Below are 25712 nucleotides of genomic sequence, written 5' to 3' on the forward strand. Positions count from 1 at the left end.
ATTATTTGATTGTAATCATTAAGGTGATCTAGGCTTAAAAGGGTTTCATGCATAGGGACTTTATTAAGAAAATTTTAAAATCCCTAGCTTCCGCTGCCCATTATGACATGCTAGAACCCTACAGTGGTATCAGAGCTATCCTTAATTGGTTCAATCAAATAATAATGCATGATGTATGATTATTAATTTACTATGAGATAGTAATGTCATATGCTTAATGAAATGCTGAAATATATGATTCATGTATGATATGATATGTAATAAAATGTCATGATATGAAATTTTCCATATGAAGATATGTTGAAGCATGTTAATTAGTTGCTTATGATTTATACATGCTATGAGATAGCTATGATGCATGATAGCTTATTTTAGGTATGTTAAATATATGTTACAATTAAAGAATGTGCTAGAGACTAGTAAGCCCTCAATAAAAATTATATTAAGTCATAGTGTTGAAAAACTTTGAGCTAACCCATTCTAGAACAATTAATCTAATTGGTGTCTAAGGAAAGCACTAAAGGTGGTTACTTAATTAGGACCTTACTCTTTGAGTAAGGGGAGCCTCCCACCTGCTTACCTGGCCAATTGTTTGATTGTCTATTATGGATAAGCTTAATGTTGATATAACACTATTGATAGCCTTCCTTCATGCCTCGATATTATTATGTCAAGATCCATGCTAGTTTGTTGTGCTAACATAAAACTTGCAATGGGGACTGATGTTATACTATCTTGGTGCATTAAGATGCTTATGGCATATTTTAATATATTGCCTTGTTGTGTAACCACAAGGGCAATATTATTCGAATATGACTATATGGAAATGAAGGGTTTGACTTAACTAAAATATTATTGTTTGTTGTGCTAACACAAGGCAATAAGTATTTTAAGAGGACAAGATAAAGTTGAGAATTGCATGAGATGCAATTGGAAAGAGTTTCCTACCTTTGAACTCATAAGAGTTTGTTGTGTAAACACAAGGCTTTTTATGATGAATTTAGGATCTCAACCCTACTAAGAAAAATTATATTTTCACGTTTATCATAGGAGAGGGCTATGATATTCGATAAAAATAGTAGGAGACAAATTAGATTAAAGTCCTTATCTAGTTGCAAACATGTCATCATGATTGGTCTGCTTATATTAGTTATCTTCTTGCATATGTAGAATTATTAAATGGCTTCTTCACTTTCACTAAGAGGCATCTTAGATGCCAACAAGTTGACCGGACCAAACTATGTGGACTGGTTGAGGAATTTAAAGATAGTACTCACTCAGGAGAAAATTTCCTATATACTTGAAACCCCTGATCTTGGAGATCTAGGGGATGATGCTACAGAAGAGGAGGTTGCCACACATAAGATGTGGAAAAATGACAGTTTGACTGTCAAATGTATCATACTTGCCTCTATGAGCAATGAATTACAGAGGCAACATGAAGGCATGGACACTCAATCCACTTCTCAATTTAAAAGAGTTGTATGGAGAACAAAGCAGGACTGCTAGGTATGAGATATCTAAGCAGTTGTTCCGTGCTAGAATGAATGAAGGAACTCCAGTGCAAAACCATGTTCTTATGGTTATAGACTTAATCACTAGATTAAGTCAATTAGGTTTTGCTATGGATAGTGAGCTCAGTCAGGATTTGATCCTGCAATCACTGCCTGATTCATTCTCTCAGTTTGTTGTGAACTTTCACATGAACAAGCTGAACACCTCCCTGCCCGAGCTGTTAAATATGCTCAAAACAGCTAAAGGCCATATTAAGAAGGATAAAGGTCCACTCCTTCTTATAAATAGCACTTCTAAAAGGAAATCGGAAAATAAGGGTTCTAAGAAACGATTGAACCCTAAGAGTAGCATCAAAAAGAAAAAAGGAAAGAAAAACTCCGGATCAAGTACCTGTTTTCATTGCGGCAAAGCTGGACACTGGAAAAGGAATTGCAAGAGTTTTCTTGCAAGTATGAAGACCGATGCAAGAGTTGCATCAAAAGGTATGTTTATGTTACATGCCAAGTTATCATTAAGTTCTTCAAATTCAAATTCATGGGTATTGGATACCGGCTGTGGTTTTCACATTTACAAATCTTTGCATGGACTACAGAAAATTAAAATTTTGAAGAAAGGTGACTTCGAGCTGTATGGCGCTGGAGGAGAGTCCATCCAGGCTGAAGCTGTTGGAACCTACAACTTGGAGTTACTTTCGAGAGAGCTCCTACAATTAGAAGATTGTTATTATATGCCCAAAATTATTAGAAATGTAATTTCCATTCCTTTGTTGTTAAAGAAAGGATTTGAAATTAATGGAAAGGGCAATGGTTGCTCTATTTATTTTTCTAATAAGCATCTTTGCAATGGCATTATGGAAAATGGTCTTCTTGTTTTATTACTTAATGACAATGTCTTTCATATTAATAAAAGCAATAAAAGAAAGAGAGAGGAAGTGAATAACACCCTTCTTTGGCATTGCCGACTTGGTCACATAAGTGAATCAAGAATCAACAAGTTATACAAAGAAGAGTTCTTTGATCCTCATGATTATGAATCATTAGGAACTTGTGAATCTTGTCTTATGGGTAAAATGACTAAGTCTCCATTCACTGGACATGGAGAAAGGGCAAGTGAGTTATTAGGACTTGTACACACAGATGTATGTGGTCCTATGACAACTCTAACTAGAGGTGGATACTCTTACTTCATCACATTCACTGATGATTTATCAAGGTTCGGATATGTGTATCTTATGAAACATAAATCCGAAGCTTTTGATAAGTTTAAAGAGTATCAAAGTATGGTTGAAAAACAAACCGAAAAGTGTATTAAAATTCTTCGATCTGATCGAGGCGGTGAATACCTTTCTAGTGAGTTTTTAAATCATCTTAAAGAAAAGGGCATTCTCTCTGAATGGACACCTCCGTATACGCTACAATTAAATGGTGTAGCTGAACGGAGGAATCGTACTCTATTAGATATGGTAAGGTCCATGATGTGCTTTACTGATCTTCCTATTTCCTTCTGGAGTTTTGCCCTAGAGACCGCTGCACTAATATTAAACAGGATACCTTCTAAGTCTGTACCTAGCACTCCATATGAGATATGGAGAGGAAAGAAGCCTAATCTTAAGTTTCTTAAGATATGGGGTTGTCAAGTTTATGTCAAAAGAAATTTTGGATACAAGCTAAGTGCTAGATCAGATAAATGTATTTTTGTAGGTTATCCTAAAGATAGTATAGGATACATCTTCTATCATCCTACCGAACAAAAAGTTTTTGTAGGTAGGCATGCCATTTTCTTAGAAAAAGAGTTTATCTTAGAAAAGGGCAAGGATAGGAAAATTGAACTTGAAGAAGTTCAAGACCTACAAATAGAAACACAAGAAATTCTTCAACCAGATGTACCCATTGATGAGGTACAACCACAACACACATCTCCTCTCCGAAGGTCAGATAGAGTGCGAAGAGCACCTGAGAGGTATGGGTTCATCATTGAGAATGATGAAGCCCACATTGTTCAGAATAATGATCCTCTGACCTATTCGGAAGCTGTCATGAGTAGTGACTCTGACAAATGGCTAGAAGCCATGAAATCCGAAATAGATTCTATGTATACCAACCAAGTATGGACTTTGGTTGATGCACCAGAGGGTGTAAACCCTATAGGTTGCAAATGGGTCTATAAGGAAAAGATTGGAGCAGATGGCCAAGTAGAAACCTACAAGGCTAGATTGGTGGCAAAAGGTTTCAGGCAAAAGCAAGGAATTGACTATGATGAAACTTTTTCGCCAGTAGCTATGCTCAAATCTATTCGGATTTTGCTTGCAATAGCTGCATACTATGATTATGAAATCTGGCAGATGGATGTCAAAACCGCCTTCCTTAAAGGTTATCTTGAGGAAGAGGTTTACATGACACAGCCAGAAGGATTTGTCTCAAGTAAGAGAGCAAATCAAGTATGCAAGCTTAAGAGATCCATTTATGGATTAAAGCAAGCATCGAGGAGTTGGAACATCCGTTTTGATACAACAGTCAAAGAGTTTGGTTTTATCAAAAATGTGGATGAACCATGTGTGTACAAGAAGACTAGTGGGAGTGCCATTGTCTTCTTAATATTGTATGTAGATGACATACTGATCATTAGAAATGATATTCCAATGTTACAATCGGTCAAGACTTGGCTGTCAAAAAGCTTTTCCATGAAAGACTTGGGAGAAGCATCCTATATACTTGGTATAAAGATCTATAGGGATAGATCTAAAAGGATGCTAGGCTTGTCCCAGTCTAGGTACATAGATAATGTGCTGAAAAGATTCAGCATGGAAGAAAGTAAAAGAGGTTATTTGCCTATGAGTCATGGCATACGTCTCTCTAAGAAGATGTCTCCTAAGACATCTGAAGAGAGGAATAGAATGAATTCTATTCCCTATGCTTTGGCAGTAGGATCGATTATGTATGCTATGCTATGTACTAGGCCTGATGTTGCTTATGCCTTAGGCATAACAAGTAGATTCCAGGCTGATCCAGGAGAGGATCATTGGATAGCTGTGAAAAATATTCTTAAGTACTTGAGAAGGACTAAAGATATTTTTCTAGTTTATGGAGGATCTGAGTTGAAACTAGAAGGATTTTCTGTTTCAATCAGATCCAGATGATAGCAAGTCCACTTCAGGGTATGTCTTTACCCTAAATGGTGGTGCAGTGAGCTGGAAGAGTTCCAAACAGCAAACTGTAGCTGACTCAACTACTGAGGCAGAATACATTGCTGTAAGTGAAGCCGCTAAGGAAGCTGTCTGGATGAAGAAGTTCATCTCTGAGTTAGGAGTAGTTCCCGAGATTGCTGGACCAGTCCCAGTTTATTATGATAACACTGGAGCTGTTGCTCAAGCGAAGGAACCAAGGTCTCATTACAAATCCAAGCACATTCTAAGACGCTTCCATCTTGTTCGAGAGATTGTCGAGAGACAAGACATAGTCATTGAACGAGTAGACACCAAGAACAACCTAGCAGACCCGTTCACTAAAGCTCTACCACAACAGCAGTTCGATCGCCACCTCGATTGTATGGGGATAAAATATAAGAGCGATTGGCTTTAGTGCAAGTGGGAGATTGAAAGAGTAGATGCCCTACAAGCCAATCGCAATATGTATTGCGAAGGGTTTTTCTTTTGATTTGTCCAAATCATGTACATGACATTTAAATATGAATAAAGGCGTTATGTTTTATCATATGCTGTTGATTATATTTATGATAAACTCCTTAGATTAGGGCAATGGTTTTAAGACTATGATGAGATCATACTAGTGAGACTTAAAATCCTAAAATCCTAATCTTAAATATTCCCAGTCATTGGTACATTGAGTCGGGGATCAATGATTACCAGAAAGACTGGCATGTCTTATGTATGCTCGATGCAGAGGATGATTGATCTCACAATCATTTGTGTGGAGACACTAATACAAAGATATGGGTGCTCATTAGAAGAATGAGTTCACTGAATTGACCTACAAAGAGAAATCTTATGAAGTCTTACTTACATGTCAAAAGATGATTCTCTTAGTGGGAGTTGTGCAACTGATCCTTTGACCTGAGATCACCATGGTATCTTGTGCACATGAACCTATGTTTTGGTTTACACTCATTCATGACAATAAGTTATGTACGAGGTCTTCTGGATATGGTGGATTGTGTACGAAGATTATGAGTAGATCAACAAGGAATTAATCACTTCTAGTAAGAGAAGATAGCATTCTATTTATTCTAATCATATGATAATTCAGGAAGCCTTTGATCAAAGCAGAATGAAAATTAGAAAGAGTTTCTAATGTTTCATTATTTGAATTATCATTAAAAGATTGAGAAAAATATGAATATGAAATTGAGTTTGACATATATTCATACTCATATACATATTTGGGATGCAGTTTGATTAAAGGATTGAATTGCATGGTAACTTGCCACTGAAGGGTATTTTTGGTATTTCCACCAAATTCCATATTTTCCGGGTAGACATGACACGTTGCTAGACGTCAATCTTGTCTTATAGGTTTGATCGAATTAAAGAGTTTAATTCGATCACCAATTAGAAAGGATTCTAATTGTTAAGTTCGGGTTCGCGCAGTTTAGACTTAAATCGATTAGAAGAGTTCTAATCAAGTTGGGTCAACTCGCACTCACACCTATTGCTGGCTAAGTATGGAACCCAATGGGTCACACACAAGAAAACTTATCAAGGGTCTAATTGGATTAGATCATGTTTGCAAGATAAACATCCTAGCAGGTGTTGCAAATCTTAGCTCCTGATTCGAACTGGATTCGAATCTGATTCGAATTGGATTCAAATCTGATTCTTAATTGATCTAATTTGATTAGATCATATTCTAATATGGGTTAGCCAAGAGTTGGCACCTAATTGGCTTGGTTTGAGTCTAATTGGATTAGATTTGATAAATCATTCATTTTTGACCGTTGGATCAATATTTGGATGAAGAGATGGATCAAATGGATGGCACCATGAATTGGAGCCATTGGATTTTCATCATAGGATGATGGGAGATCATGATGACGTGATGGATATCATTGGGAGGCGTGGAGATGAAAAATAGGTGAAGGAAAGAGAGAGAATACGTGAAGATTAAATGGATAAGGATGAACCATTTATTTGATCATATCCATTCTCTCTCTTCTCTCTTCATCACGCCTAAGGGATATATGGCGCCTTCTTTCATGGCCTTTGGATCATCATCAACCCTTGATGAATGGATAAGGTTGGTTCCTATTTTTCTTGCGTGAGAAGAAGTGAAGAAAGGGAAGAGTACGGCGCATTTTCATGAAGAGGTGCTTAGGGAATCAAGCGCCACATCATAAGCGCTTGATCTTATCCTAACCACTTTTGATACGCCTCTCCCTATTTTTGTGGCGCCTTCTCTCCTCTTATCACGCCCCATCTGAAGGATGTGTGGATGGGATGCATCCTTTGGTGATGCATCCCCACGCCATCTATAAATAGGAATGCTCCCGGTGTTTTCTAATCATCGAAAATCAATCCAACTCTCTCTCTCATATCCCTTCTTTCTTACATTAGTTTCTTTCTTTCTAACATTGCTTCTAGTGTGTCCTAAGCCAAGACAAGGTGGTCTTCCTTAGGACAAAAGGATTAGAAGTGATTTTAGAAGGCTAAAGAAAAATAGAAAGGAAGGAAAGCAAGCCATTAGAGTTCTTTAGAAGAATTCTGCATTAAGGATCAAAAGTCTTTGGAGCTAAAGTCTTGATCAAGTTTTCGTGTGGATCACCATTGGAGGGCGGACACTTGGACGCCTCGTGGAGATTGTACACTTTGGATTAGCGTTTGAGGTATTCTACTAATTCTGTATTTATTTTATATTATTTGATTGTAATCATTAAGGTGATCTAGGCTTAAAAGGGTTTCATGCATAGGGACTTTATTAAGAAAATTTTAAAATCCCTAGCTTCCGCTGCCCATTATGACATGCTAGAACCCTACAAGATCACATGATCTTGTGATGAAGGATTGCATGGCGTGATCAAGGGACTTCATAGGGGCATGATCACATGGGCTGATGGCGTGAGAAGCAAAGATAAGCGCATGAAGTAGCGTATCATGAAAGTGCCTCTTGGTGGATAAGGATGAAATAACTAACTCCTTATCATGATACGTCTCCCTTTCTTTATGGCGCCCCATCCTAGATACACCTCCTCCTTTGATACGCCTCATCTTGATGGATATGTGGATGGGATGCATCCTTTGGTGATGCATCTCCATGCCTATTATAAATAGGCTAGCGCTTCACGGGTTTATTCATTCCAATCTACCGCAAGCCTATCCCTTCTTTCTTACTAGCAATCTTTCTTTCTAACATCTCTCTCCAAGTTTGTCCTAAGCCAAGACAAGGAGGTCTTCTTTAGGATAATTAGCATAGAAGAAGATTTAGATAGAGGAAGAAAATTAGAAAGGAAGGAAAGCAAGCTATTAGAGTTCTTTGGAAGAATTCTGCATCAAGGATTAAAGTCTTTGGAGCTAGAGTCTTGAATCAAGTTTCTGTGTGGACCAACATTGGAGGGTGAACACTTGGGCACCTAGTGGTAATTCTGCATATTGGATATAGCGTTGGAGGTATTCCTCTATTCCTATATTTTTATTTATTTATTTGATTATTACCATTAAGGTGAACTTGGTTCAAAAGGGTTTAATGTAACAGGATTTTATTAAGAAATTTTTAAAATCCCACGCTTCCGCTGCACCACTAGTAGGCATTATGTCACGACCCCCGCCCTGCTTCCGGCGGGCCGCCGCGACGGTCCTAGGGTGCTGATGAGAGCACAAAAGTGCGATCTAAGTACCAATTAACTTAGCCTAATGCTAGCAAAATAATGAAAATAATAGGTGTTAACATTTACATGATTAAATATTTTACCCTTAGCACTTATTATAATTTTTATCATTATATAAATTCATCTCTTTCCAGCTGCAGAACAGAGTCCAGATTCAGCCGTTCATAAGCACTTCAGCATCCTTGCCGTGTCCGTGAGCCACATCAGCCCTCTCAAGACCCGTCCGCGTCTCAGGATCCGTGATCAAATCATGCCGCGATCAGCCTTTCTCCCAGCTCTTGGAACCTGCGATCAAGTGTTTCTCTCGTGCGTCCACGAAGCATTCAGCGTCCCGAGTCCAACATCCGGCCGTCCGTAGCGATTCCACCGCGCCCCAGCGCGTGTGATCAGCTCTCAGCCGTCCACCTCTTCTCAGCGATTTGCCCATGAAGCTTCTCCCAGCGTGCGACTCCTCATCTCGTGTCCATGTGATCAGCTCCCAGCGTCCACGTGTTCAGCCAAGAGCCAGCAAAGATCCCGCTTCATCCGCATGTTACCAGCTGCGATCAACTGTTCATGATCAACCTCCCAGCCCGCGGAATTCACGATCAGATCTCCCTGATTCCCGACTTCATCCCAGTATGCCACGTTCGTCCGAGTGCCAGCTCATCATCCCGCGAACATCATCCGAATCCTAGCATCAATCCTCCGCATCCCATGCTTCCGAATCGGATCTGTGAAGCCTTCCAGCATCCCCAGATCTTCCACGGCATCCGCGGGCCAGCATCCATTCCCAATCTCAACTTCCGTCCGCTTCTTTCGCGTCCGAGTTCATCCGTTCGCATCCCAAGCTCCACAGCGACCGAAGATCCCGCATCCAAGCATCCGTTGGCGATCGAGAGAGCCCAAGCTTCCGATCCATCTGCGCCCACGCGTCCTAGCCGTCTGTGATGGTTTCAAGCTTCACCCGTCCGCGTCTTTCGCTTCCGCGTCCATCCGAGTCCCAGCAAAATTCCAGCCGTCCGTGCCCTCTCCTCTCCACGTGCGATCAGGGAATCCAGCGTTATCATTAGGGCTCGGGGGGATCTATATAAGGAGGGCCCTCTCGGCTGTGAAGGGAGGAGCTCTCATTTGAAAACAAAGAAAAAAAAACAGAGAAAGAGAGAAACAGGGGAGCCCCTGTTTCCGAAAATAAAAAGAAAAAAAAAAAAGGGAGAGGAACAGGGGAGTTCCTTTTATGTTTATGGCCGGCTAATTTCTTAGGGAGGGAGATGGAGGAACCTTTGATGTATTGCTCTTTGAAGTAAACTCTAAACTTTTGCTTTCAATGGTTTATATTTATTGATATGTTCTTGATTCATGCGTAGTTATTTCATAGATAGATCTTTAATGGATTATGATTATTGATATATGGATTGCTTTAGTATTTGATTCGCCGTAGATGTAGAAAGCACAACGGATGCTTAGAAATTGAGTTCATATGTTCATGAAACATATACCATGATTAGATCTATCCTACATTTAATCTTTAATCAAGAACCATAGAGTTTATTCCTTGGATGCAATATCATCAAGGGGGATTCCAGATCCCTACCATCTTTATTTTATTGAATTTTGTTTATTATTCTTTGCATTTAATTTCTGAAAATCAAAACATCATTTTAATCCATAAATTTATTCAACTGAAAATTACATCTAAAAATTACGCTAATAATCTATAGATCGTTCCCTGAGGATTCGACCTCGGACTCCCGAGAATTTACTACTTGTGCGATTCTCCTGCACTTGGGAGAACAATTTTATTTTTGCATCAAGTTTTTGGCGCCGTTGCCGGGGAACGGCTTATTTATTAGTATAATTTTAGATTTAATCAGTATCTTATTATTTAGTCTTTTTCTTTCCAAAAAAAAAAAATTTCTGCTGTTTTTATTTCCTGCACAGTCTGCATCAAACTCTGATATCTGAGTAATCCACCGTCTGATTGTACTCAAATTTCGTCGGCTGCTGTAGGACACAATTTTCTTTCATCTGAACGGTCTGATTGATATTCTGATACTTTTACGACCATTAAATTAATATAAACTTTACTGCTGTCTGCTTTGAATTTTCTGTGTTTAATTTTTTTTTTTTTTGGTTTAGAATCAGAATTTTATTATCATCATATCTCATTAACCCTTGTTGCTACTTGAAAATTGATAAGAACTTTAAGAAAAGATCAAGGGTAGTCATTAAAAAAAAAAAAAAACAAAAAAAAAAACAAACAAATAAATAAACTCTGAAATTTTGTATGCTAGGTTGGAATAGGGACAACACTGGACGTCTGAGTCGACAACCTTTTGACAATTCCTTAGATCACATTATTGAAACTTTTTCGCAAAATCTCAGATCTGGTGAGATGGCTGATGATGATGTAGGAAGTCACCATGGTAATGAAGGTAGACCCCCAGTTATGACACTTCGACAATACTTACATCCCACTAGGACTAGTCAACCTTCATGCATGATTATTCCTGAAAATGTAGGACACTTTTGAAATCAAACCAGGAGTAATTCAATTGCTGCCAAAGTATCATGGAATGGAATCCGAGAACCCTTATCTTCACCTTAAGGATTTTGAAGAAATTAGCATCACATTTAGAGTGCCAAATGTATCAGAAGATGTCCTTAAATTAACCTTGTTTCCTTTTTCCTTGAAGGATAAAGCCAAAACATGGCTGAACTCCTTGAGACCAAGATCGTTAGGAACATGGCATGATATGCAAAGAGAATTCTTAAAAAAGTTCTTTTCCGCACAAAGGACTAATTTTTTGAAAAGGCACATTAGTAATTTCCAACAAAAAGACCATGAAACATTTTATGAATGCTGGGAGAGATTTAAAGATTTGCTACTCTCTTGTCCTCATCATGGGTTTGAAACATGGAGAACCATTAGTTTCTTTTACGAGGGATTGTCTCCACAATTAAAACAATTTATAGAGACTATGTGCAATGGTCTATTTTTGGAAAAGCAACCCGATGAGGCATGGGACTATTTAGACTCTCTCGCAGAGACTGCACAATTATGGGATACAGGGGATAGAGTGAATAAACCTTTGCCTAAGCCTACTAACATTGGACATGGGGGCCTTTATAACCTTAGTACTCAAGATGATATTCAGGCTAAAATGGCAGCCCTTACTAGGAAGGTAGAGGAAATTGAACTTAGAAGGATTGAACCCGTCAAGACCGTAGAACACAACAGCGAGTGTTGTAGGATTTGCGAGATGCCTGGCCATCTCATCACTGATTGCCCCACAATACCCGCATTCAAGGAAGTCTTGCACGATCAGGCCAATGTTATGAATACCTATCAAAAATCTTTCAATAATCCTTTTTCGGGTACTTACAACCCTGGATGGAAGAACCATCCAAATTTCAAGTGGAGGAATGACCAACCTCAACAAGTATATAACCCAACTCCTCCACCTCCACACCCTCATTATGCACACCCACCCCCTCAAAAATCCAGTCTCAAAGAAACTTTGCAATCTTTCATGCAAGGTCAAGCCAAAATCAATGATGAATTAAGAAATCAACTGACAACGCTGACCACTGTTTTAAGTGCTCAAGAGAAAGGTAAGCTACCAGCTCAACCACAACCTAATCCTCAAGTCTATGGCGGTAGTAGTGCATCATCTTCAACTTTGCATAAAGAGCAAGCAAAGAGTATAATAACTTTGCGAAGTGGAAAGATTATTGACCGACCAGTTCCAGAACAAACACAAGTCATACCTGATTCTGACCCTCCCAAGACAAAAGAAAAGGATAATGAAGAAACTGAAGCACCAACATCTACTGAAAAAATTGAATGTCCTTTTCCTGCACCATTTCCACAAAGATTAAAGCCCTTGCAAAAGCTTGAACCAAACTCCGAAATTCTTGAGCTTTTTAAGCAAGTAAAATCAATGTACCTCTTCTTGATGCAATCAAACAAGTGCCCTCCTATGCAAAATTTTTAAAAGATTTGTGCACTGTCAAGCGTCGTTTAAATGTCAAGAAGAAAGCATTTTTGGCTGAAAATGTAAGTGCAATTTTACAGCATAACATTCTCCCTAAATATAAGGATCCAGGTTGCCCAACTATCTCGTGCATCATTGGCAATTTTAGGATTGAGCGAGCATTGCTAGATTTAGGAGCGAGTGTGAACTTGTTGCCATATACGGTATATGAGCAACTCGGGTTGGGTGAGTTAAAGCCAACAACTGTGACCTTACAATTAGCTGACAGGTCAGTGAAGGTCCCTAGAGGGATTATCGAAGATGTGTTGGTCCAAGTAGACAAGTTCTATTTTTCTGTTGATTTTATCGTACTGGACACACATCCGGCTTCCAATTCACCATCTCAGATTCCGGTCATCTTAGGACGCCCATTTCTTGCAACTTCTAATGCATTGATCAATTGTAGGAATGGTGTCATGAAGCTTTCTTTTGGAAATATGACCTTGGACCTGAACGTCTTTAGTATAGGTAAACAACCCAGTGATCATGAAGAAAGTAAAGAAGTTGAATGGGTTGAAACCATTGCGAAAGAATATTTGTTAAAAGAAACATTTACTGAATCGGCCGACAATGGTTTGATAGATTGGTGTTCTGAAGGTACTGCTGATGATACGATCCCACCTATTTTAGATAACTCGGATGTCATGATGGTCAATGGGTGGAGACCGAGAATAGAGGAATTTGAACATTTGCCATCTCGAGGAGCAAAGATAGTACCATCCCATGAACAAGCACCTAAGCTCGAGTTGAAACCTTTACCGAAGGAACTCAAGTATGCCTTTCTTGGATCCGATGACACTTTTCCTATAATCATCTCATCTGATCTTGATCATGCCCAAAAAAGAAAATTACTTGGTGTTCTAAAGAATCATAGAGGAGCTTTAGGGTGGTCTATTGCAGACTTGAAGGGGATTAGCCCTTTAATTTGCACGCACCGGATATATTTGGAGGATAATGCCAAAACCACAAGGCAAATGCAACGCAGGTTGAATCCTACGATGAGAGATGTGGTTAAAGCGGAAGTCCTCAAGTTGCTTGACGTGGGTATTATTTACCCAATTTCCGATAGCAAGTGGGTAAGTCCTACTCAAGTCGTGCCCAAAAAAGCAGGTCTGACGGTAGTCAAAAATGAGCAGGGTGAGTTAGTCCCGACTCGTGTCCCCACGAGTTGGCGCATGTGTGTTGACTATCGAAAATTGAATTTGGTCACTAGGAAAGATCACTTTCCCTTACCCTTCCTAGACCAAGTTTTGGAAAGAGTTGCAGGACATAATTTTTATTGTTTTCTCGATGGCTATTCCGGATACTACCAAATCGAGATTTCACCAGAAGATCAAGAGAAGACTACTTTCACTTGTCCTTTTGGTACATTCGCTTTCCGTCGGATGCCGTTCGGGTTATGTAATGCACCTGCAACATTTCAAAGATGCATGCTCAGTATTTTTGAAGACATGATCGAGAAGTTTTTGGAAGTGTTCATGGATGATTTTTCTGTTTTTGGCGATTCTTTTGATGATTGTTTACTACATTTACAAGCTGTCTTAGCTCGGTGTATAGAAAAGAACCTGATACTGAATTGGGAGAAATGTCACTTCATGGTGCCAAAGGAAATTGTCCTAGGACATATTGTTTCATCGAAGGGCATGGAAGTTGATAGAGCTAAGATTGACTTAATCGCCAAGCTACCTGCACCCAAGACGGTTAGAGATGTTAGATCATTTTTGGGTCATGCTGGATTTTATAGGAGGTTCATCAAGGACTTTAGTGTCATAGCTCGACCATTATGTAACCTCCTATCTCTTGATACACCGTTCAATTGGACTGAAACCTGTCAAGAGGCATTCGAAAAGTTGAAGTCTATGCTTAGCACTGCACCCATCGTGCGACCACCCGATTGGTCATTACCTTTTGAGATCATGTGCGATGCTAGTGACTATGCGATAGGAGCTGTCCTAGGACAACGCAAGGATAATAAGCCATATGTCATTTACTATGCAAGCAAAACTTTAAATGATGCTCAAATGAATTACACCACCACCGAAAAGGAATTGCTTGCAGTAGTATTTGCATTAGACAAATTTCGCTCTTATATCCTTGGTGCTCCTATTGTTATCTTTACGGATCATGCAGCGCTAAAATATTTACTGGATAAGAAAGAGGCTAAACCACGCTTAATACGATGGATTCTTTTACTCCAAGAATTTGACATCACTATCAAAGATAAAAAGAGAGTAGAGAATGTGGTTGCTGACCATTTATCACGGCTAATTTTTAATGATTCGGTGCCACAGTTGCCCATCAAGGACTCGTTCCCTGAAGAGCAATTGTTTGCACTTTCTACTATGCCATGGTATGCTGATATTGTAAACTTTCTTGTCACTAACCGGATGCCGGAGCATTGGAGATCGAATAATAAGAATAATTTCTTGCGTGAAGTAAGAAATTATTATTATGATGCTCCTTATTTGTTCAAGTATTGCAATGATCAAATCTTTAGATGATGCATATTCTTAAGAGTTAAGAATTTGAGCCATGCATCATTGGTGATTAATTTCTGAATGCTCCTGATCAATGGATCATCATGAGGACGGTGATCGATCCGATCAGTGCACACATTGCTTTTCTTATGGATGGACGAGACTCGAGTCCACAGTGTGGCGACACTGAAGTAATAGTGCAGGTGCTTGTTAAGAACAAGGTACTGAGCGTGACCAAGATAAGAAGTCATTTGGATGTCTATCCACTCGTCAGTGACTTGCTTGATGTTGCAGTAGTGTGACTGGTCCTTTGACCTGCAATGCTTCGGCTACTCACAGTGAGGTTATTGTAGTTTGACTGCACATATACATGGTCTCTAACTATATGGGTCCATGCAGTGTAGATTGGCTGCAGTAGGTTCACTGTAGGAGTAGGGTATGCATCTATAAGGAATCTATCGACCTTGATAGATAAGGAGAGATCCTATGTGATTTATAAGACTGAGTTCGTAAGACCTTGGCCGGGGCAGATTGTATAGTGGAGAAAGAGTTTTCCACTCTCGAGCTTAAGTCGAATAAATCTTGACATATGACAGACGATGGGGTTTGACGAGTTGTCCATGACCTCCGTCCTGTAGGGATCCACGATAGTAGGACTGTATCATACGATAACTACACCTAGAGGCTCATCATTCCATTCTGCTAGGTAGCCACTACATGCTGCTAGGCGTCACTGGTGGATGGTGAGACTCATAGGGAATATCTCGATGATCGATAAACCCTAATAAGTTGAGTTGGAATCATTCTAACCCATTGAAAGAAGTTTTTAATGATATTGTGATAGAGATCACAATATATCTCACTACCAATCAGAATAGAACCTATGGGCACATACTAGAAGTATTGACCAATCCGATGGTTGAAAAGTGATTAGGAATCACAAGTAATCAAATCGATTGATAATCAGTTGAAGAAGGAACAATGGGATTAATTTATTGGACTTAAATACAAATCCTACTTAGAGTAGGATTCCTAGAGTCCTAATTGGATTAGGACTAGGAGTCCTACTTGGAGTAGGACTGGGATTCCTACTTGAAGTAGGATTCCTACAATCCTAATTAGATTAGGATTTTGAATTTATTTTGGATTCCTACTTAGAATAGGATTCCTAGAAATCCTAATTAGATTAGAACTTCGGATTCAAATTAGAGTCCTAATTGGATTAGGACTTCGGATTCAAATTAGAGTCCTAATTGGATTAGGACTAAAATTGAATAAATCCTAATTGGATTAGAACTTCTTAAGTCCCAATTAATTATTAATCTAATGTATCAAGATGACTCCTAATTAGATTAGGATTGAAGGGTTCAATTGAGTCATGGTTCATTAAGTTCTAATTGGATTAGGACTTACCTAGATTAAACCCAATTGGTTCACCCTTGGACTAAGCCTAATTAGATTAGGGCTTAGCCACATTAGGGCCTCCCAATCCTTACTTAATGAGGATTAGGGCAACACAAAAGGGAGGGGCTCACGCCCCTCCCCTTTTCTCTTCTTTGGTGCGGCAAGACAAGAGGGGCCGGCGCCCCTCTTGGAAATCAATCAAGGAGCTCCTACTTTGTAGGAGCTCCACATCCTTTTTAAGGAGAAGAAGGGGGCAGCACCTAGGGTATTGAAAAGCCCTTCTCCTTGTGCCATATGCCCCTCTCCTCTCCTCTTGGATCAGCCGCAAGCAAGAAGAGAAAAAGACCCTTGGCGGTCTCCTTCTTCCTCCTCCGTTTGGGATTCAACGCAAGGGAAAGAAAAGGCTGCATCTAGCCTTTTGGATCTTCTCCCTTGATCCCTTCATCTTCTTCCTCCTCCCTCTAGCATTCAAGGGTTGATTGAAAGGGAGGTGATCAGCCATCAAAGTAATCTCTGCAAGGAGCTAGCACCCCGGGGAGATTGGAGCATTTGGATTGGTCCTCTGCTTCGTATGGATACCCGTAGAGGCCGGACGCTTGTGCGGCTTCAAGCGAACCTTCATCCTAAAACCACGAACTCCAGTTTGCGGTGATCATCTACCAGCACAAGGTGAAGATCTAATCTTCCAATTGTTTTAAAAGTTTTTAATTCTAATCTATTTAAGAACGGTCTTGAAACAACGTTCATGCGATGAACGGTTGATCCCGCGCATGCCTCTTCCGCTGCATCTGAATTTTTTTTTAAATTTTCTGTGGCATGGGCAGGTTCCCAACAGTGGTATCAGAGCCTAGGCTTCGTAGTTTAAGATTAGAATTAATTTTAAATAGGCATATAAGATCTGAAAATTGAAAGATTATGCATGCTGAAATTTTTCTGCATGCAGATTTTTTCAAGGGTGCTGATTTTTACATGCTGATTTTTATGTGATAAATTGATGATTCTAATTGCATTGTTAATGGGATTACAAAGTTTAGAATCATGTTTAGCATGATCAGCAACCCATGTCATAAAATAATCAATCAGATTTCAGATCTGAAAATTATAATTGTTGCATACGATGATGATCATAGGATTCAAACCCTTTTGGTATCAAATGTAATAACCTGCGATGTGATCTGTAATATCATGTAATTTTTCAGATGCTTGCATGCATCTTGTTTGATGTTTTGAGGGGCCTGCGTGCCTCCTAAAGCGGGATGTAATATATATTTTTATTTTATATATATCTGGTTGTATTTCTGTGATGTGATGTACGTCAACGATCAAGTCAAAGACAGTACATGGGATGAACGGCGATCTGAGCGGTTGATAGTGATTGGATTAAGAGTTGATCAAGGATCGAATCAAGGAGGCTTGGAACCAATTTAAGAGTTGAAGATCAGTTGATCGATTGACGTGCATGTGCTTGTAATATAACCTAATTAGAATCCATGATCATCACCTATTTAAAGTTTAGCTTTATTTATTGCCGCGATTATAACTGCTTGCGATGTGCCGTTTGCATGTGATGTGAATGAGAGCGGGATAGATAGGTTTACATGTGATGTAGCAAACCCAATTGAGACCTAAATTAAAACCTCCTCAATCAAGTCGAGAGTGAACCAACATGAGCGAGTCATATTAGATTAATTGATCTAATTGGTGTCTAGAAAAGCATGAAAGGTGGTTACTTAATTAGGACCTTACTCTCTGAGTAAGGGGAGCCTCCCACCTGCTTACCTGGCCAATTGATCGATTACCTCTTATGAAGAGCTCAAGGTTGCAAACACTAAGACCTGATTAATCGATATTAAGTCCATAGGTCTTCCACCGTAGTAGAGTTGCTAAGATCTTTCTGATGTTGATTTGTCTCGGCTGGACACAATGGGCAAATTGCATCGGGGGGCTGGACCTCTCTATAGACATGAGATGTTGTAGGGTAAAGGTGGGGTTGGGCACCAATAACTGTTAGGTGAGGACCCAATGACGACTTTATTTCTACGGTTATACGGTGGGTCTGACTTAACTAAGGAATGGGACCAATAACTGTTAGGTGAGGTCTTCATGACTTAGAGACCAAGTAGCACTGCAACATGCTTAAGAAGCATTGTACAAGAGTTGTACGCTCATCTGTTTGTGTGTCACCAATAACTGTTAGGTGAGGTGGCATGTAAATCGGTGTGACCGCAGTACCCACTAGAAACCTAGTCGTGTAGGATTTTCGTTTTCCTACCAGAGGAGTTTGAGAAATTCGTGAAAATAGTGGGAGGTACATTTGTTCTAAAAGACCCTAGAACAGATTAGGATCAAGTACAAAAGTCTAACTAGAATCTTTACTCTCTGCAGATCATAATGTCAGCCTCAAATCCTTTGACCCGTATTCTTGAAACCAACCGATTGACCGGTACCAATTACAGAGATTGGCTTAGAAATCTCAAAATTATTCTGAGTTGCGAGAAAATAGGCTATGTGCTCGACAATGACATCCCCACATTACCAGCACGTCCGACTACTGATCAGCGTGCGACGCATGAAAAGTGGACAGACCATGACATTAGGGTCAAGTGCTATATCATGGCATCCATGTCCAATGAACTCCAATGCCAGCATGAGAATATGAAGACTGCTAGGGACATACTGGCACACCTGCAAGAGTTGTATGGTGAGCAGAGTCGCACAGCTCGTTTTGAAATGTCCAAGAGGCTCTTCAAAACAAAGATGCGCGAGGGGCAGTCTGTCCATGATCACGGTCTGACTATGATCAAGGACCTGGAGGAGCTTGAGAAGCTCGGTATGAACATGCACAAGGAATTGCAAGTAGATCTGATCCTTCAATCCCTACCAGATTCATTTGGACAGTTTATAGTAAACTACCACATGAATAAGATTGAATGCACTAAGACTGAACTGTTAAACATGTTGGTAACTGCTGAAGGAGCCTTGAAAGGTTCAAGGGGCAATGTTCTTGCTGCTGAGCTAACTTCTGGTTCCAAGAAAAAGTCTACTTGGAAGAAAAAGAAGCCTGTAAAGAAGCAGAAGAAAGACAAGATGCCAAAGAAGGAAGTTCAAAAGAAAAATGTTTCAACTGCAATGTCGACGGCCACTGGAAGAGGAACTGTCCTTCATACCTCGAGAGCCTGAAGAACAAGAAGGCTGACACACCTTCAGAAGGTATAGACTTGCTCATAATTGAAACTAATCTAACGGTTTCTTCTACTTCTAGTTGGGTTATAGATTCTAGTTCTAGTACCCATTTATGCACTACCATGCAGGGTCTAAAGGAAAGTAGAAGGCTGGCGGAAGGTGCGGTAATCCTTCGGGTTGGCAACGGGGCAAAATTTGCTGCTGTGGCTGTGGGCACCTACCATCTGCGACTACCGTCTGGTTTTAGTTTATTACTTAGAGACTGCTATTATGTACCTGCTGCTAGCAGAAATTTGATTTCTGTTTCTTGTCTAGCACAGAAAGGTCATATTTTTACATTTGACAAAGACTGTTGTTCTATTTATTTCAGAAATAAAATAGTTGCACGTGGTTTTATGATTGACAGTCTCTATCATTTACATATGGATTTATCTGTAAATGTGTCTGAGCAAGAAGTGAGTGCCAAAGGATCCAAGAGATCCAGGGATGAGATAAACCAAAAATATTTGTGGCACCTCAGACTTGGGCATATTGGAGAAGACAGAATAAACAAAATGGATAAAGATGGGCTTCTCGGCTCATTGACTTCTGAGTCATATTCAGTTTGCGAGTTCTGTCTTCAAGAAAAAATGGCTAGATTGCCCTTTGTAGGACATGGGGAGAGGACCACTGAAATACTTACCCTAGTACACACAGATGTGTGTGGCCCAATCGATGTGCAAGCCAGGGAACGTTATTCGTACTTCATTACCTTTACCGATGATTATTCACGGTATGGGTATGTGTATCTTATGAGACACAAATCTGAATCTTTTGAAAAGTTGAAAGAGTTCAGAAATGAAGTAGAAAAACAAACTGAAAAATCCCTTAAGGCTCTTCGATCAGATCGAGGAGGAGAATACCTTAGTGGGGAATTTCGGGACTATCTCAAGGACAATGGCATAGTCTCACAATGGACTCCTCCGGGTACATCTCAACTCAACGGGGTGTCAGAGAGGAGAAATCGGACTCTATTAGATATGGTCCGGTCCATGATGAGCTTCACTGATCTACCGATGTTTCTTTGGAAAGATGCCTTACTTACCGCAGTATATCTACTGAATAGAGTTTTCTCTAAATCCACTCCTACCACACCGTATGAGATATGGCATGGTAAGAAACCAAGTCTTGATCATCTCAAGATTTGGGGATGTCCGGCCCACGTCAAAAGACTACAGGCGGACAAACTAGAGGCTTTGACCATAAGTGCTCGTTTTATAGGATATCCTAAAGAGTCATTAGGATACAATTTTTACGTCTCAGAGGATCACAATGTGTTTGTGAGCCGTCATGCCATCTTTTTGGAAAACTAGTTTATCCTTGATAGAGGCAGTGGGAGGAAAATTGAGCTTGAAGAGAAAATCTCTTAAAAGCAACGAGTCATGGATTCTATCGAACCCATTCATACAGAGCCAGTACACGATGTCCCTCAACCACCTTGCAGATCTAGTAGGGTCTCCCATCCTCCCAATAGATACTTAGGTATACTAGAAGAGGATACCGAGGAAATGTTCCTAGTGGGAGATAGGGATCACATACAGGATCCCAAAACCTACGACGAGACGATATTTGATATCGATTCCGAGAAATGGTTGAAAGCTATAAAGTCAGAGTTAGACTCCATGCATTCCAACCAAGTCTGGACCTTAGTAGATCCACCAGAAGGTATTGTACCTATTGGATGCAAATGGATCTACAAAAGAAAGATAGGTTCGGATGGAAAGGTAGAGACCTATAAAGCAAGGCTAGTGGCGAAAGGGTATAGTCAACGCAAAGGCATTGACTATCAGGAGACCTTTTTACCTGTAGCCATGCTAAAATCCATCCGAACATTGCTTGCCATTGCAGCATTTCATGATTATGAAATCTGACAGATGGATGTGAAAACTGCTTTCCTGAATGGATATCTTGATGAAAATATCTATATGGAACAACCTTTGGGTTTCACTTCCAGTGATGGAGATCCCAAGGTCTGCAAGCTGCAAAGGTTCATCTATGGACTAAAGCAAGCATCTCGGAGTTGGAACACTCGTTTCGATGACGCAATCAAAATGTTTGATTTCATCAAAAATGAAGAGGAACTGTATGTTTACAAAACGATTAGTGGGAGTGCTGTCGTATTTCTTGTACTGTACATGGACGACATCCTTCTGATAGGGAATGATATTCCCATGCTAACCTCGGTCATGGTCTGGTTGTCAAAAGAGTTCTCCATGAAAGACCTTGGGGAAGCATCCTATATTTTGGGAATAAAGGTCTATAGAGATAGATCTAAAAGGATGCTTGGCCTATCACAGAAGATGTACATAGAGGAAGTGCTGAAAAGGTTCAGCATGGAAAACTCTAAAAGGGGTCTCTTACCCTTAAGGCATGGAATTCATCTCTCCAAGAAGATGTGCCCCAACACATCTGAAGAGATTCAACGCATGAGTAAGATCCCCTATGCATCAGCAATAGGGAGCCTCATGTATGCCATGCTATGTACACGACCTGATATAGCCCTTGCAGTGAGTGTCACAAGCAGATATCAGTCGAATCCAGATGAAGAACACTGAACAACTGTGAAGAATATTCTTAAGTACTTGAGAAGAACTAAAGATTTATTCTTGGTCTTTGGAGGATCATCAGAGTGAAAGGTAGAAGGGTACATAGATTCAGACTTCATGACTGATGTCGATGATAGGAAGTCAACATGTGGATATGTGTTCTTGTGCAATGGTGGTACGGTGAATTGGAAAAGTTCTAAACAACCGATCATTGCTGATTCTACTATGGAAGCTGAATACATCGCCGCCTCTGAAGCTGCTAAAGAAGGCTTCTGGTTCAAGAAATTCATTGCAGAGTTGGACGTGATGACATCAGATGCCATAACACTCTACTACGATAATAGTGGCGCCATAGCTCTTGCTAAGGAGCCAAGGTCTCATCAGAAGTCCAAGCACATAGAGCGGCGCTTCCACCTCATACGCGACTATGTTGAGAAGAAGTATGTCGAGGTGCAGAGAGTAGACTCCGCGGACAACGTGGCAGACCCATTGTTGCCCAGATAGACAACCCAAGAGGGGGGGGTGAATTGGATTTTAAAATAATTTTACAATTAAAACTTTTGTAGATGACTAATTAATACTTTTGCAAGGTGATTAATTAGTTGCTATGTGCTGTGAGTGAAATGAGAATGAGAGAAAGAGAGACAAGCAATCACAAACACGATGTTTATAGTGGTTCGGAGCTAACCCTTGCTCCTACGTCCACTCCCCAAGTCTCACTTGGGAATTCACTATAACCCCTTGGATTACAGCCGGTTGTTTTCCAAGCTCACAACCAAACTTGTTGTTTTACGAGCTCACGACGAACTCGGTCGGTTTTCCCAGGCTCACCGACTAGAACTAACCCCGATTGTTTTCCCGGGATCACAATCGAACCCTTACACGTTGGTTTTACACTCGGCTCACCAACCAACCTCTACACCCTTGATTCAATCCCCCGATTGAATCAAGCAAAGACAATATGGAAAGAATAAGAAACAAACAGAAAAACTGAGCTTCTTAAAAAGCAGATTTGCTACAATATAAACTAGAGAGAAGTTAAGAGCCCTCAAACACTTTTGCGTTGGAGTAGAATAAGGCTTCTTGAACTTTGAGTCTCCTCTGGAACGTCTGATCGACTTGAATGCAGGAGGAGACTTCTTTCAATGCTGGGAAGAGGTTGTTGGATGGAGTTAATGGCGCTTTCTTCTTTTTCGTTGAAAGCAAGTTTGCAGAGAATAAATGCTTGATCTCTTTGAATGGAATGGTAGTTTTCTGCCTTGCTACAGTCCTCTGTGGCTATTTAAGCCATCCCCCACGGAAATTAGCCGTTAGACACCTTTTTCTGCCCGTTCTGCACACTCTGCACAACCTGACAATGTGTCCGTTGGGGTCGGAGTCGACTCGTGCGATCAGGAGTCGACTCGGCTGTAGCGGGAGTCGACTCATGCTTTTCTGGAGTCGACTTGGCAACTATTCCGGATTTGAATTAAAGTAGCTTCTTCGACTGGGAGTCGACTCGTCTTGACCCGGAGTCGACTCGCCAACTTCTGGAGCTGACTTGGCATTTTTGGAGTCGGCTCCTCCCATGAAATCCGTAGATCAACTTTTCAATTTGGTCCGCTCGAGTCGACTCGACAGTCCTGGGAGTCGACTCGGCGCTCAGAGCCCGAACTCCCGATCTTCTGTCTTTTGGCTCGTCCAGTCTTGGAGTCGACTCGAACTCCCCCGGAGTCGACTCGGCTCTCAGTTTCCGAAACTTAGTCTTCTGCCTTTTTGGTGTACCGCTGCCTTGGAGTCGACTCGAGCTGTCTGGGAGTCGACTCGGCTCTCAGAGACAACAAATTGATCTTCTGTCTTTTTGGGTCGCGCTGTCTTGGAGTCGACTCGCGTATTGCGGGAGTCGACTCGAATCTCAGAGTCCGAAAATGGTTCTCTGACTTTTGCCTTGTGTTCCACTGAGAGTCGACTCTCACTTTCTTTGGAGTCGACCTGCCAACCATCGGAGTCGACTCGCGTTCCACAGGAGTCGACTCGAATCTCAGGGTCGAAAAAAAATGCTCTCTGACTTTTCTGTCTGTAGCTTCTTGGAGTCGACTCATATTACTCCGGAGTCGACTCGGTAAGCATCGGAGTCGACTCGCGCACTTCAGGAGTCGACTCGCTGACAGGTTTTGAGTTGATGCTTTCTGTTCGTCTATCTGTTCTCAGTCGGAGTCGACTCGTACTGGTCTGGAGTTGACTCGAGCCCGTGCCAGTGATTCTGATACGCTTGGAGTCGACTCGTAATATCCTGGAGTCGATTCAAGTCTCAGACTTTGGTTCAAACTGACTTCATACCTTATCCAAAATATCTTGAACCAAGTCTAGAAACACTTAGACACGATTTTCACTGAAACACTTAATTGAATTCATTAGTAAACATAAGATATACTCAAATGCTTTGAGCTCATCAAAATCAAATAGGGGTTTTAATCAATCACTCCACAATCTCCCCCTTTTTGATGATGACAAAACTTTGAGTATATGTAAAGTGAATTGCTCAATAAACAAGGAAATAAAATCCATAAATGAATTCAAATGTCTGGTAATTTAATATATCCAAGCTTGAAAGGTGTGAAGCAATAAATTTTGGAGTTAAAGCTCCCCCTTTCATTTGGAATTATATAAGCCTTCATATTATGCAATCAATTGTTTGGCTTATATATATAATTAATGATTTAGCTTTCTTAAAAATTCAGATTCTCCCCCTCAACATATGCATTCTACTTTGTTTTGATTCTCTGAATTTCCTTTTAATGCATTGAATTTTTGAACTGAATTTTTGGTTTTTAGAGGGAAAATCTGTCAATTTGTTCTTGAGTTGGATTCAACTAATCTCCGAATATCCCTTGAATAGATTCTGGAGATTACTCCATTAGGAGCCCCAACAGAGAGATAATGAGCCTCGAGGTACCAAATCCACTAAGAACAAATTATGTTTTAATTTTCATTTTGATTCCTTTTATGTTGATTCCATTTACATATCTATTAAATATTTCTCCCCCTTTTTGTCATCGTATCAAAAAGGAGGTAATCAGAACACACAATCAATCATAGATCAAATGGCATAGAATTGCAGAAAATATGGCTACTCATTGTATTGATTTGTATGTAAATACATTTGAGAATACAATAAGTAAAGCAAAACAATACATGTCAACACAAAAACAGCTAAGGTCTCCTCGAGGATGTAACTCCTCCTCTCGAGGATGTGTCTCCTCCTCTCGAGGATGTGGCTCCTCCTCTCAATCTGTTCTGCTCCATGAGGAAGGTGACCGCTGTTGGGAATTGTATCCTAAATGTCAATCGTCAGCATATTGATGATTGAATATTGTAAATAAATTGACAAATTAATAAAGTATTATTTGGCATTATTCATCATTTCATCTTCAAATGAACTCTTATATGATGAAGTCCTTAGGACTTATGTTATGATAAAGGAGGATTTATCTTTGAGTCCTTAAACTTGTTCGCGACCAAATGATATGTTGTTACTAGGACGACAACATTATCGAGATTAGGTCGTTGTGTGACATATACGTTGGTTGTCCTCTTAACCAAGGAGTGTGGAGACACTGGTATGCCATACAGGTGAAGTGTAGGAGTACATTTCACTGAACGTGACCAATTCCGGAATGCTCTACTGTCGAGAGATGTTCCGAGTGGATATGGGTATA

The 25712-nt window shown here is 40.2% G+C and overlaps 1 pseudogene; it reads right to left on the bottom strand.

Annotated features, from left to right (window-relative positions):
* Positions 1-11141: 11141 nt before the first annotated feature.
* LOC120107919 lies at positions 11142-11239 on the bottom strand (annotated as a pseudogene).
* Positions 11240-25712: the final 14473 nt, after the last annotated feature.

Source organism: Phoenix dactylifera, unplaced genomic scaffold (genome assembly GCF_009389715.1).
Source record: "Phoenix dactylifera cultivar Barhee BC4 unplaced genomic scaffold, palm_55x_up_171113_PBpolish2nd_filt_p 001078F, whole genome shotgun sequence".
Taxonomy (NCBI): domain Eukaryota; kingdom Viridiplantae; phylum Streptophyta; class Magnoliopsida; order Arecales; family Arecaceae; genus Phoenix; species Phoenix dactylifera.